General features: G+C 38.2%; 1 non-coding gene across 1 annotated transcript; it reads left to right on the top strand.

Moving 5' to 3' along the window:
* The first annotated feature begins 7,457 nt into the window (after positions 1-7,457).
* Trnaa-ugc (transfer RNA alanine (anticodon UGC)) lies at positions 7,458-7,531 on the top strand. The gene has a single exon. It is a non-coding gene; the product is annotated as a tRNA-Ala (tRNA).
* Positions 7,532-15,803: the final 8,272 nt, after the last annotated feature.

Raw genomic sequence — 15,803 nt, 5'->3', positions numbered from 1 at the left:
CATGGTGCAGGTGTCTCCAGTGAAGGGTTTGTGAAGGTCTCCAGAAATGGAAGATCCTCTACTCAGATCTTCCAGTTTCTTGGGAGAAAAGAACTTAAGGCCCAGATTTTAGAAAAAGTGAAAGAACTTTATTGCAAAGCAAAAGTACACACTCAAAAGGCTAAGTGTGAGTGTACTCAGAGCTGAGTAGTCTCTCAGTGAGATGGTTCATGGTTTATATTGTTCAGGGGAAGTAATATTTTTAAGTAGGGGTTGAATATGAATGGGGTTCCCTGGAATTGGGAGGTATTTTGTGGAACCCTGCTCAGTTTCATTAGCATCTACTTACACAGTTAAGGGGTGTATGAGTACCTGTGGAAATCAGCCTTAATAAGTAAAAAGGTAAAAATTAGGATTAGGAATTTATGTGGAGCTCTTGTGTGAGAAACCAGCCAGAACTTGCTTGAGGTTTCAGTCACTGTAGTTAGGTAGCATATTGTTTTGTCCAGTCAGATGCTAGCAGGATATTTGTGGCTGAGTAGGAGGCCTGATACCTCCTACTCAGCCACAAGGCAGATATCTTTTTTCAACCAAGACCATCTCACAGGTGGCCTGCTAAACCAGAACCAGCTGAAACCTGTTTACCCTGTTCCCTATTTCATAGAATTGTGTCTGTTTAGGACTTATGAGGAGTGTGTGTTTTCGAGCTATATGATGTGGTTTTATTTGTATTTTTTGAGGTTGGAGTTGAAGTTCCTACTTGGGGTTCACATATTCATGTATGGGCTGGAGCTGGCTACCTGGTGCTCATCTCTTCCTAGTTCTGTGTTGAGTGGCATCAGGTTGGTAGGTTGAAATTAGTCATGGTAGGATGGTTACACCACATACACTAAAAATCAAGGCTTGCTTGCCTCCCCTGGAGGATATCTTACTAAATATTTGCTAGTATTGTGTGTGTGTGTGTGTGTGTGTGTGTGTTTGTTCAGTATATATGCTTATGTGTTTGTGTGAAGTAAGCACTTTCAGTCAACAGTGTGTTTGGAGACTCTACATGTATTGTGAGTGGGGTATCGGGGATTATGGCCCCTTGTGTCTACACAGAGATACTGCATTGCTTCTAGCTGGATTAGTTGATTTTTCAGGGCCAAAGAATCCTCATAAATGTTGATTTCTGGTTCTTCCTATGTAGATAGATTCATCAAGGTCTGTTCCTGAATCAGGAACATAATTCTTCAGCATTTGTGTGGTTCTGGTCTCGAGGTCGTGAAGTGGTTGAGCATGGTGGACAGACAGCTGTGGAGAGCAGAATTTTGATAAGCCTCATCTCCATGATAGACAGAAGTCATAAGGTTGTGTGATTTCTTGGGCATGAGGTGAGATGGAAGATATCCTCTCCCGTGCAAAACCCTCTGATAATCAGCTGGGCAGCTATAGGTGCTGTTGGCTTCTCTGGGACACAGTGGGCAAAGACACCTTGTTTCATGGGTTGAGCTATTGAAAGCCAGCAAAATCTATGCCTCAGCTACCACGTGCCTCACCAAGCCTCATACACATACACACTAGAGTTGTTCTAGTAAGATGTCCTTTAAGGAGAGGCAAAAGGGTTTACAGTGGTGTAACTATACCACCATGCCTAAATTCAACTACCAAACTGATGCCATTAAACACCGTGTATCACAATGTTCAGTGCACTGACCCTTGTGCAAATGACTTTGTTCAAGTGTCTTAACCCCTTTGAACCTCAGCTTACTTTTCTGTAAAATGGAACAATAATGCTAATGCTGCAAGATTGTGAAGATTAAAGTTCAGGTTCAAAGTGCTTGGAGCAGCGAATGGTGTGTTGTAAGTACTTGCTGTAAATGTTTGGTATCCTATTTATTGGTCCCTACAGAATATAACTGCCCATTTCCTTACTACATTCCCCCTTTCCATCCATATCAGTGGGTCATCATGTCTCTTCATGGCCCATGGGGAAGATGGGCTCCCTACTCTGCTTCTAAAACCCCAACCTCAACCTCTCCCTCAGCATCATTGAGTTTAGCTTCTGTGTCATGTAGGATTAAGACCTCAGGGACAGGAAGCAGACCCATTGACTTTCAAATCCTCCAGAGCATCCTTCACAGTGTCTGAACCAAGTAAGCAATGAACAATAAAAAGGAGATACAGGAGAGCATGTTTTTGACTTTACAAAAGTTCAAGTACAGTAACGTGTTCTTGGGTAAAATTTGTTTCCCAGAGTCTACACCTAGTTGACAGTGTAACAGAAATGACCCAGTTCCTTACCTCACTGCTATTATGCCCTGCACCCTGTACCTCAACACAGCCTCCCTTCCATACTGCCTGTGGGCTTGCCGTGTGACCTGCCTTGCTTGGAGTCTTCCTCTTTCTTTTCTGTCACTGACAGGAGGAAACAGTGAGCCTGATTGCTGGAGGATATGGCCCTGGGAGAGCTGCATGGCCCTGTTATGTGAGTGAGGACAGACTGGGGAAGGTTTTCTGGCAGAGCCATCCCCAGCCCTCACTTTCACATGCCATGCCTGAAGACAATAAGTGCCTATCATTTTGAACTGCTGAATTTTCCAGTGTTTGTCTGTCTACAGTATCGCTTCACTAGGTAACTAGTATAACTGAAAATGTATGTGCACCTTAAGCAAAGCCTGCAGATATCCAGTGAAGGGAAAACCACAGAAGTTGAAACATTTTTGTATGAGGAAATGCATTTGCACTTTTCCTCACGCCTATATTTGTAACCCTTCCCTTCTTTCTGTAGAGACCCTGTCCCTTAATCTAATTGCTGATTGATTCTCTCCACAAACTCCATGTGTGAATCCCTAGCACATATTATTAGCTTATAGTCTGTTTCTTTCTGTGTTGTAAAATATCCATAAGAGGGGTGGTCTTTTCCCTGTCTCTTGGTGCTTAGTAAATAATCATTGAATGAAGGAATCAAAGAATATTGTCTTAGGTTGAGTTCCCTGAGATAGTTTTGTGAGCATGGTGTTTTCTTTAAAAAAAAAAAAGTTGTAAGAGACCATAATCAGGCAGAGGAGAATTTGAATATGACCAAGACCCCCAAACAGTCTCAGCTAATCTCATGTGTCAATGGAGGATTAAGATTTATTGTTGGGAACTAAGGTTGCAGCTTACTGGTAGAGTGCTTGCCTAGCACATGTGAGGCCCTGGGTTTGATCCTCAGCACCACATAAAGATAAATATAATAAAGGTATTGTGTGCATCTACAACTAAAAAGTATATTTTAAAAAAAGATTTGTCATTAGGACTGTGTTTAGCTTTTTATCACCCATCTATCCATGAAACTTCTCTAGAAAGATGTTAGAACTCCTGAGGGTGCTCTCTGTAGCTGAGGCAAATGACTTTTTCCAGCAGCGTTTCTAGCAATTGGTAAAAGAGTCTCTTCATTGAGAATAGATGGAAGTTGCAGATGTCAGTATCCAACATGGTCTACTTGTGTTCAGCTTGAATCCATTACTTTGATTTCCATTCTGAGGGTGGACAAAAGATGTGGGTATGTTTGTGTTTAGGATTGTAGAGTTGTTTGTGTATGTTCAGGGTAGTGTGTCTTTGTACAAAGTTTAGGTTTATCTGTGTGAATTTAGCGGGGGTGAGTACTGTGCATGAGAGGTTTAAAAGCTAGCATGTACATTTTTGATAGGGAATAATTTCAGGAGAGAATTTTCTAGTGTTTTGTTGAGTGTTTTTATATATCTATGTGTGTGTGTGTGTGTGTGTGTGTGTGTGTGTGTTTGTGTGTTTGTGTGTGTGCATGTGTATGAAACCCCTCAAGATTTTTTGGTTCACTGTAACCCAAAAGAGTCAATGACCTGAGAAGTGTTGAGAAAAAATGAGATTTATCAGCAACAAGCTGGCATGTTAGAATGGAAGATGGTAGGCTCTAAGGGAAGTACGATGGTCCTCGGTGGGTGCATCAGTTGTCCAGTGTTTCAAAAAAGGAGCTTCTTCTGGTGTGTGGGCTGTGTATGTCTTCTTATTCAGGTAGGTTACCAAGAGTTACAGTGATATAAAGAAGAGTTAAGTGATCAAGGATTCTATGTTGATTAGAATGGTTTACATCTGGGTTTTGTTGCGGTCAACATATCTGGCAAGCATCTTTTCAGGTGTGACCTTCTCCTATAATTTAGACTAGGGAGTTTCCAAGAAGGGAGGATTTGGGGCATTTCTAACTCAGTTTAGTGTGAGATAATCTGTGAGAGACAGGGCAAGTGTAAGCTAAGAGAATCATCTGAGAATTGAATTTTGATTGGGTGAAGGGCATATATGTTCTTTCATGATGATTCTTTGGGTAACTTATGTGAATATTCAGAGTTTGTAGGGTGGCTGTATATGTATTTGAGGAGGGTGAGGTTATGTGAAGTATACATTGAATTCTGTAACTTTTACAAATTTTATGCATGTGTTTGAGTAGGCTAAGGTATCTAATATATTCGTTTGGGAGTTGGGGTTTGGTATGTGTGTATTTGAGTCAGCACAGTGTAGATGTGTGTATAATTGTAAGAGATTGAGGATACATATTTGAGGAGTTTTGAGGGATTGTGTGTGTGTATACAGTGTCATATTTTTCTATGTTTTGGTATATGGGACATGAGAATGTGCTAGATTATCTGATATAAAAATATAATTCCACATCTCAGTGACTTTCATCCACAAAGGTTTGTTCATCAGTTATATTGCTTAGCTTCCATTGATCAATGTTAAATCAGTCTGGTCTTTTCACCTTAGATCCATCTGGGCCAAGAAAACAGGGAACGTTTCTGCTCAGGAGTCATGTGAGAGAGACATTTCTCTTTATTCTTCATTGGCCAAAGCAAGTGACATGGTACTTGAACCTGTGTTCAGTGAGGGCAGGTTTTAATCTCTCAGAGGTACCACAGAGAGGGACAGTAAATATTTGTCATAATGTAACGTCCACCATATTGTGTATATATTTAGATCTTGTTCCATTACTGTATGTATAGTTCCCAAAGAAGTATCAAGAGGTTATAAGAATCTGTGTTTAGGTGTGTAAAGGCTGCTGTGTGATGAGGACTGCATTGTAGGTTTGGAATTGTTAATGATGACCTTTGAGACTTTGTATATGTTTTGAGGGAGAGGGATTGGGTGTGTGTATACTGTATCATGTCATGGATATAGTTTATCTTCTTCAGGTGTGTATTAAATGTACATGGATGAATTGAACATGTATTCTAGTGGTATTGGAAATGTGCTTTTAGGAAGTGGTGTGTGAATTGTGTATGTGCAGTTCTGTCTTTTGAGGGCATTGTAAGATATTGTGAATGTTTGTGAAAGCATTTGAATCAATAGGTTATGATATGCATTTTATTGCTCTGTATGTTAGATTTGTGTATTCATAGGAGAGAAGTCTTATGTATGTTCATGATGTTAAGGAAAGAATTTGGGTGTATATTTTTGGTGGGAAGAATTTCAGGAGAGAATTTTCTAGTGTTTTGTTGAACATTTTTACATCAATTTATAAGGTATATTGTTCTGTCATTTTCTTAGGTATCTTTGGCTTTTATATCAGGGTAATGGTGACTTTATAGAATAAAGTTGAAATTTGTAGGAATAGTTTGGGAAGTATTTGCATTTATCTTGAAATGTTTAGTGTCCTGGGGAGTTTTGAGTTGTGTATATATAACCTTGAGGATGTGAGCTGCTTTGGTTTTCATTTCTCAAGGTGGAGCATGTGTGTGTTTGGATGTGGGGTATGTGACTGTGTATTTGGGTCTGTGGGTTATGTGTATTCAGTCATCTGGATACTTGAGGTTATGTAATATGACAACTGTGAATGTATTACAGGAAATGAGATGGCTGTGTGTTCAATGTGAACCTGTGAGTTTATAATTTGTGCTTCTGAAAGAGCAGGGTGATTTTATGTATATGTGGGTTCCAGGAGATTTGGATTTTGTGTGTGTGTTTTAATAATGTTTAGTTGTAGGTGGACACAATATGTTTATCTTATTTTTATGTGGTGCTAAGGATCGAACCCAGGGCCCCTGCATGCTAGCTGAGTGCTCTATCACTGAGCCACAACCCAGCCCCTTGGATTGTGTGTTTTTAAGGTCATTACATATATTTGAGACCTATGTGTGGGAGTTGCATGTGTGTGAATGTGAGTAGAAGTCATATTCAGGTGCTTTGGTGGTGAGAGTATATATGCACAGTCTATGGTGTGAGAAGAATTAGGAATATATTAAGGGAAGTATTTTATTATGAAAGGGCATTAACTTTTTTTAAATGCATTTTCGGCAACAATTGAGATGGTCATATTTTCCCCTTTATTCTTTTAATATGGTATATTACATTGGTTCATTTTCATGTGTTGAACCATCCTTGCATTCCAGGGAAAAAAAATCCTTCTTGGTCATGGTGGTTAACCCTTTTTATGTGCTGTTGAATTCAGTTACTAGTATTTTATTGAACATTTTTGCATCATAATTTATAAGGTATATTTTTCTGTCATTTTCTTGTAGTATCTTTGGCTTTGATATTAGGGCAATGCTGACTTGAAAGAATAAGGTTGAAAGTTTTTGGAAAAGCTTGAGAAGTATTTGCATTTACTTTTAAATGTGTGGTAGAATTCACCAGGAAGTTTGTGTATTTTTGCTTTTCTTATTTGGAAGGTTTTTGATTACTGTTTTAATCACCTTACTCATGGTATCAGAGATTTCAGTCTATGGTTAGTTGACTTTGTTGTTTGGGTCCTGTGGCAAAGCAGAGCCTCCTGACAGGGAGTGTGTGGTAGAACAAAGCTGCTCACCTCCTGGTCGCTGGAAAGCAGAAAGAGTGGAAGAGGCCAGGATCCCAGTATAGCCTTCAGTGGCACACCCAGTGACCTAACTTCCTCCAAGTAAGCCCCACCTCCTAAAGTTGCCACCATTTCCTGGTATTGCTCTCAGCTGGGGACCACACATATGAGCTTTTGGGGAACATTTAAGATTCAAACCATACTGCTGCTATTATATTTTATCCTCATTTTCTAACTCTCTTAGTATGAAACAGGATTTATATTGAAGTTAATGAGTCCAAATCAACAGGGCTCCTAATTTACATGTTTCCTTCCAACAACTGAAATCTACATTTAGTAGATTTTTTAAAAAGATACTTAGAATAGCAAGCACATAGAATTCCAAAAAGTTTATATGAAAGATAAGAGGGCCAAATATAGCAAAGATAGTTTTGAAGAAGAAGGCAAAATTCAGTGTAGAGGAGCATGTTTTAAGCTTTGATAGTCGTGTAAGAGAAGGAAGTAAAAGTTAAAAATAAAATCATAATCATGTGGAAATTTTATGTGTAACAAAACTGGCATTGAAAATAACTTGGCAAAAAATGGATGTGCCAGAGATTTAAACAATGGTTTTGTATTTCATTCAACTGGAGAATTTGTAAAATAATTTCTATACTCACCTCAAAACCTTTCAATAAAAATTTATTGTCGGGGCTGGGGATGTAGCTCAGTTGGTAGAGTGCTTGCCTTGCAAGCACAAGGCCCTGGGTTCAATCCCCAGCACCGCAAAAAAATTTATTGTCTTCAAACTCATAAACTGCCGTGAACAGTATTTCCCAAGTGGAATGGTGATGTGTATCATTGAATGTAGTAACTCTATTCTAAGTGGCACTTAATTCGTTTTAATTATGTAGAAATGTAATTGGATTAAGGACTAAAATTTGGAAAGCAAATCAATAATCTTTAAACATATCCTTTATGACATTTGTATAAATATTTTTAAATTCCTATAGACCATGAAATAAAGGTTAAGACTGAAGACATGAGTTATAATAAAATTTCAATGAAAATATTCATCCATTTCCAAAAGACACCATTTTCAAGACAATGCAAGGGATTGGGGAGATAACTCAGAGCACTTGCCTAGCATGTTTGAAGCCCTGGGTTCAATCCTTTGCACCAAAACAAACAAACTCAGTAGCTATGAGTTTTAATCCTAGGAACAGTAAGGAAACAGGTAATTTAAAATAGCCAAGCCACTGAGAAAAATTACATTAAAACATTTAATCTCTTGTAATGTATCAGAGAAGTAATAGATAAGTAAATAATTTTGACTTGAATCCTGGAGCCTAAGATTTGGTACCTTGTTTTCTTGAGGCATTTACCAACTCTGTGAGTGGCAAAGGAAACCTGATAAGATAAACTCAGGATCTGACTGACTCATTGAACTAGAATTAAAATATTAATGTTCAAACCCCACAAAAGAGGAAGCCATTATAAACTCTGCATAAAATTATTGGGGATGCACTGACTATACACAGTTAAGTGGAAAGTAGACCAGTTTACATAGAGATTGAAACCCAGCTTTTAAGTATCTCAATATTTTATAAGGTTACAAAGATTGGAGTTTGCTAATGCCTCTGTTTCTTTCCAAAATCAATTATAAATCCAAGTTACCTGTACAGTTTTTTAAATGTACAGTGTCCAGTATTTTCTACAAGACTAATCAAGTATACAAAAAGGTAGGGTTAAAAACAAACACTTCAGATAGAACACTAACCTCCAGAATCTATAAAGAACTCAAAAAACTTTACACCAAGAATACAAATAACCCAATCAATAAATGGGCTAAGGAAATGAGCAGACACTTCACAGAAGATCTACAAGCAATCAACAGATACATGAAAACATGTTCAACATCCCTAGTAATGAGAAAAATGCAAATCAAAACTACCCTAAGATTTCATCTCACCCCAATTAGAATGTCTATTACCAAGAATATAAGCAACAATAGGTGTTAGTGAGGATGTGGGGAAAAAGGTACACTCATACATTGCTGGTGGGATTGCAAATTGGTGCAGCCACTCTGGAAAGTAGTATAGAGATTCCTTAGAAGACTTGGAATGGAACCACCATTTGACCCAGCTATCCCACTCCTTGGCCTATACCCAAAGGACTTAAAATCAGCATACTACAGTGACACAACTACATCAATGTTTATAGCATCTCAATTCACAATAACTAGATTGTGGAACCAACCTAGATGCCCTTCAATAGATGAATGCATAAAGAAACTGTGGTATATATACACAATGGAATATTCAGGCATAAAGAAGATAAAATTATGTCATTTGGAGGTAAATGAATGGAATTGGAGAATATCATGCTAAGTGAAATAAGCCAAATGCAAAAAACCAAAGGCCAAATGATCTCTCTGATAAGTGGATGATGATACATAATGGGGAGGGGGGAAGGAAGTATGGAGGCAGAATGGATTGTACAGAGGAAAATGAGGGGTAGGGAGGGGATGGAGGGAAGGAAAGATAATAGAATGAGACAAACATTATTACCCTATGTACATGTATGATTACACAAATTCTGTGACTCTGCTTTGTGTACAACCAGAGAGACGATAGTGGTACCCTATTTGTGTACAATGAGTCAAAATTTAAAAAAAAAGAAAAAGAAAAAAACGAACCACTGAAAAAAATAAGAAAGTATGCAGATAATATATAACAGACGTGGATATGAATAAATGTTGTGGGTGAGAGTGGTGGCACACAACTGCAGCCTTAGGTACTCAGAGAGCTGACACTTGAGCCACAGAGTTCAAGACCAGCACAGGTGTACCACAGTGAGATCCTATCTCAAAACGAACACAAAAACAAAAACGAAAAACCCAAAAACAAGAAAGCAAGCAAGTATCCTTCATATTATACAAAGAATTATATGTTAGAATTGTGATTTGGGGCAAAGAACACAAAAATACAGAAAGAACTAAGTAGAACTACCAACCTTGAGGCATATAACTAAAATAACAAATTCACTGCTGATTAGACACAGCCAAAAAGAATTCATGAACTGGAAGAGATTCTCAAAAGTGTAGTCCAGCTTCATGCAACATAAACATCACGGAAGAGCTTGTTAGAAATACACATTTTAAAGCCCCTACCCCAAAAGTACTAAATGAGAACTCTAAAGGTAGACCCAGGAATATGTTTCTTCAGGTTCTCCTGGTGGTTCTTAAAACACTGAACAACTCTTAAGACAGTTCTGAGGAAAACTGTCAGAAGCTCAAGGATATAAAGAAAGCTATGTGTTTAAGAGATATTGGCATCTGGCGAAAAGCTATAATGTACGTTACACGTGTAATTCACAATCCAGAAAGAGAAGAAACAAAGAATGTGCCAGACCAATATATAAAGATATCTTGGCTAAGAATTTTCAAAGTGGACATAAAATATCAATCTGTTCATTTAACAAGACTATATCAAAAACAAAGTGAATAAAAAGGAAACTATATTTTGTAAGAGCATAGTAAAATTGATACAACTCCAGAGGTAGTGAAGGAAAATGAATATAGTAAGGAAAAAAAGACATTCACTTCACAGAAGGAACTTTAACTGATGTGCCTTCACCAGTGAAACTAGGGAAAACTACAAGTCAGTGGAATCACATCTTTGTAATACCAAAAGAAAATGTCTTGCCAATTTACATTTTCTGTACTAATGAAAAATACCTTCAAAAATAGAGCTAAAGCAAAGAAAGACATTTTTCAGGCCAACTAAAACTGTCATAAATGTAGTAAAGGAATACTAATGGGTGTTCTTAGAAGGGAGAAGGTTGGGTTGGGGATGGAGCTCAGTAGTAGACTGCTTGCTTAGAATGTGCAAGACCCTAGGTTTGGTCCCCAGAACCACAAAGTTAAATTGATCAATGAAGGCAGAAGGTACATGATACAAAATTGAATGTTAAAGATGCAGGGGTAAGTGAAAGTACCAAAAAGATTACCATATAAAATAGCCGTAATCATAATATCTTTAATATTTTACTTTTCTCCAACAGTAAAAATAGGCAACAATAGCATTTAAGTTGGGGGTTGATTTTAATGTTGTAAGAAAATTTGTCACATACCTGCATTTGATGTACTATGGAGGATACAACATCAATGTTGTATTTATGCCCCACGAATGTGTAATCTCTAATTAAGAAAGATCAGATAAACCCAAATTGAGGAACATTTTTAAAATAATTGACTTGAGGGCCACAAAAAAATGTGAGTGTCATAAAAAATAAAGACTAAAAAATAGTTCTAGGTAAAAAGAAATTGAAGATAAATAAAACTAAATGCAACATATAAACCCATATTGGGTCCTGAACCAACATACAGATGAAATAATATTGTATCACTGTTAGCATACTTATTTGATCATCGTACAGAGTCATATAAGACAGTGTCTTTGTTTTAAGGCAAATACACTGAAGTATTTAGAGATAAAAGGTGATGTGTTTGAAGGCTGTCTCCTTGTATTCATTTAAATAAATAGGTCTCTGTGAACACATTCTTCATATTTATCTAGCTAGCTAGATAGATGAATATGGAGCGTATATACATGAATGCAGTGAAATTGAAACATTTAGATAACTGATTGAAGCAATAGAGGAATTCTTTGTATTTTTGCAGTTTTTCAGGTAAAGATGAAATTATTTTAAAATAAAAATAAGTTTTAAAACAATAGTTAAAATAAGGCATTTACTGCCTCTTTACTGATAATGCTAACCTCAGCTTTGCAATAACCAGCTGTGATATAGGGAAGTGACTTGCTTTATCAGATTTTTATAACCAGTAAGAGGAAAGCTTATAACTTAACCTCTGTAAAATTGAGAATAAACCTTTCTAGTAGGTGTATAATGGTATCTCCTTTGAGGTTTTAATTTGCTTTTCCTTAATGACTAGTGGTATTAAACATTTTTTTCACATGTACATTTGCCCTCTACATCTCTTTGGTGAAGTTTCTGCTTAATTCCTTTTTCATTACATTGATAAACTTATTGAATTGCAAGATTCTTTATATGCTGTAGAAACAAATCTTTTGTTGGACTTATTTTTCCTTGTCTTTTAGTTTCTTACCAGTATCTTGTTGAAAAGCAAACATTTTAATGTTGATGAAAGCCAATTTATTAGGGGTTTTGTGATAGTTAATGCCTTTTGTGCAGTATTAAATAAATCATGGCCAAACCCACAGTCATTATAATTTTGTCCAATATTGTTTTCTTCTAGAATGTCTATAGTTTTAGCCTGTAAATATAGATCTCTCATCCACTTTAAGTAAATGTTTTCTTATGAGGTTTTTATGATTCTAAAATTTACCTGGAATCCTTTATTAAGAGGTGGGGCCTAGTGGGGTGTCTTTGAGTCTATTAGGAGCATGCCCTTGAAGAGGACTGTGAGGCTCTTCATCCCGCCCCTTCAACCCCCACCCCTGCTTCCTGAACTTGAGGTGAGTAATGCTGCTCTACCATGCTCTCCTGTCATGATTTGCTGCCTCACCCAAAGCAAGACAGACAATTAATCATGGGCTAAAACCTCCAAAACTGTGAGCCATTATAAACCATTTATTTTTACAAATTGATTATGTCAGGTGTTTGGAATAGTGATTGAAAGCTGACTAGTGCAGTGTCAGAATTTTCCATTTTTAATCTGACTATATAGCAGATTACATTGAGTTTCACAATTAAACAAGTATTTTTTTTCTGAGATAAACCCACTTATTCATCATGTATAATTTGTTTTATATATTGTGGGATTCATTTATCTAACTTTTTGTCAATTGTTCATTTTTGTATCTGTGTTCATGAATGGTAATGATGTATAGTTTTCCTATAATGTCTGTGTAGTGCTATCAGAGTAAGCACATAGTCTGAGTAGTCTGAATGCTATCTATAGCCTGAATATTTGAGTCCCCCTAAAATTCACATGTTGAAACTAACTACAAATGTAATAGTGTGAAGTAAGACCTTTAGAGGGTGATTAGTCCATTAGGGTAGAACCTTCATGAATGGGATGAATGTCCTTGGAAAAGGCTTGAAGAATTTTGTTCACTCTTCTGCAATGTGAGGACATCAAGCATGTGGTGGTTATAAGGAATGGACCTTCATCAAACATCAAATATGCTAGTACCTTGACCTTGGACTTCTTAGCCTCCTTAACTGATCAACAAACTGATGTCATTAATAAATTACCCAGTCTGATGCACTTTTTTCAGCATCCCAAACAGATTAAAACATCGACTTCATGGAATCAGTTGGAAATGTCTCCTTTTTAGTATTCATGAAGAGTTTGGGTATAAAAATACCCAATCAACATTATTTCTTACATAAATAAGTGGTGTAATTTGACACTGAAGTTGTATGTGTTCAGGGTTTTCCTTGGGGTAGTTTTTAAAGTAGGTCTAATTTTTAATAGATACGTTTCTTCTTGAGTGTTTTTTGATCACTTGTGTATTTCAATAAATTTGTCAATTTCATCAGAGTTGTTGATTATATTAACAAAATTGTTATTAATATTATCCTTTATTTTTAAAAAAGGAAAAATAAATTTCATTGCTTTGCTAGTAAAGGAGAAACACAGGGCATTCCCATGCCAGAGTTTGTGATTCTACCCATCCAGGGAAACAGGTTTTTAAAGATGTGATTCCAGGTATGTCCTGATGGGGGTCATAATTAATTGTTAATTTGGTTGAGTTCTGAGATCTTCTGATACCATCCCTGAAGTCTGAATGACTTCTTTACTATGGTGAGGGTATGTTCAAGGTCAGATAACTTGTTCTGGAATGGGGAAGAGGGCCAGTCCTGTTTCTCCTGAGATTAGGAAGGGGAAGATTAGGGAGAAGAGAAAAAACTGGAACCAGAGTACATTTGGGGGAGACACTTGCAAATGAAGTTACAGCTTTTGGGGTGAGAATGTTATCTGTGCATTTAATTTACCCAACAAATTTCATTCCACGAAGGATCAGACAATATGGCATTTACAAAAACTGGGGCATTCAAGCAATTGGAGCAGAGGATACTGTTGAGCCTGACCTGTTACCCTTATCATTATCACAGCACCATCAACTTTAAGTGTATCACAGTCAGTGGATGCCCAGAGGCTCTTTTGGGACCTTTTTCTTATACTAGGCATATTGATATTCAATGGAGGAGACCCTTTCCTTTCTTTTTCTTAGGCTTTATTGAAGATCCCTTTGCAGTGGCTGCCAACAAAACATGGGTTGGCTTTAATTTCCAGGTTTTTAAAAATTTTGTGGGTGCAATTGTGTATCCTGTCAGTCTTTAATTTGATGGGATATTGTAATAGCAGGAATTGTTCTGCCCCAGTGATGGATGTCCCATGGTAAAATGGGGCATTCTGTCATGTCTTAAAAGGATTATGATCTGTCTTCAAGTCATAATCTAGCATACTGGCACCCATTGCTATTTCCTTTGTGACAGGCAGTCAGAGCAATGGGCCCCAATTAAGGTTTTTTGTTTTTCAACTGTGAAGACCACTACTTGAGGTTAACTTGTAGAAAAATGTCAGCCAACTCCTTCGCCCTAGAGCTATGGGAGCAGACCCAGGTGGAGGTTACAGGAACGTTCAGACGTAAGGACAGAAAGGACATAATCAATTAGAAGGTTACCAGCCAAGCCAGTAGCCCCAGTACCCTCCCAATACCCGTTCAAGATAAATTCCAATCCGCAGCCCCAACACTTCTCCAGTACTTGTTCAGCATGGACTCTGATCAGTGCCCCTACCCAAGTCATACAAGTCCCTAGACTATACACCCAAGTGGAAAATCCTGCTGCCAGGTGCCCCCTTGCATCACGGGAGCTCTATCTCCCCTTCATTCACTTGAAACAAATCTCACCTCTTTCGTTCTTGCCCTCCATCACCACTCCTTGCACCAAAGAGAGAAGCATGAAGAAAGAAATCTGTGAGGCCTGCAGCCCACACAGACCTCACTCACCGGCAGAAGCAGTCAGCCAAGCCCCGTTCTCAGACTCCGGTTTCTCCAATTGGAAAAAAAGAGCAGGAAGGCAGGACAGGAGCCAGGTCCTCTTTGCCCGTTCTTTACAGCCCAGGCAGCTTTCCTGGGGCTTCTTCCTGTAGCTCAGGGTTGATGTCCCTGACTCACAACTGGATGATCTGCAACTCCCTGGTTCTGGGCTGAGAAGCAGTGGCTTATTGCACCATCAGCTTAATTTCTAGCTGTTGAGATTCCTTATCTTGCAACTGCATAAATACCTGTACATACAGGACTTTTTCTACTTATTTTACCTCTGAAAAAACAACTCCAACTGAAGATTGTATAATTCAGAGTCATTCAAAGGCCAGATTGTTACAGTAAAACTCATCTTTTTCTTAGATAGTCTTATACCTATAGATGGTTCTTTCAGCCAAGACCTTTCCCAAGAGACTGCCTACAGATCAATGCAGTATTACCCATCTCTTAAAGAGCCAGTAACAGATACAAACAAAATCACAGACATGAACAACCAGAGGGGAGCCCCCAAACCTTGGCTGACAGGAACCCTTAAATCAGACCAGTGGGGAGGGAAATCCCCTAAGTTCCCTATCCCCACTTAATGGTGACTCCTGTGGCACCACAGATGTCTCAACAAAGAGGGACCATGTGTTCCCATGACAGGGAACCAGATATATATTGAATCCAGTGCACACCCAGGGACCTTACTGGATGACCAAGGCATTGTATTCAGTTTCCTTTTTCTCATAGCAGACCAATTGATGGAACAACACATAACAGTTCAGGGAGAGAAGGCAGGAGTTCCCTAGAAGCAAAAGGAACTTAGCAGCTGCTAGGGTGGTCCCTCAGTCCTTCCTTTACTCACAGGAACAGCCTTTCCAGATTGGCCCAAGGCAAACTCACCCCATCTCCTAATTCTCCAGCACTGGGCTCTCAACAAGCTCACCAGCCACCTTGCGTCCTCAGCATGGGAGGAGGATCCCCCAGAGTGCTATACGTACCCTAGAAAACTGGAGTGGAGGGCTATTTTCAGGTCC

The sequence above is a fragment of the Sciurus carolinensis genome, chromosome 15, assembly GCF_902686445.1.
Source record: "Sciurus carolinensis chromosome 15, mSciCar1.2, whole genome shotgun sequence".
In the NCBI taxonomy this organism is placed as follows: Eukaryota; Metazoa; Chordata; class Mammalia; order Rodentia; family Sciuridae; genus Sciurus; species Sciurus carolinensis.
Note: the sequence above shows the minus strand (reverse complement) of the source record. Positions and strands in the feature narration are given on the sequence as shown.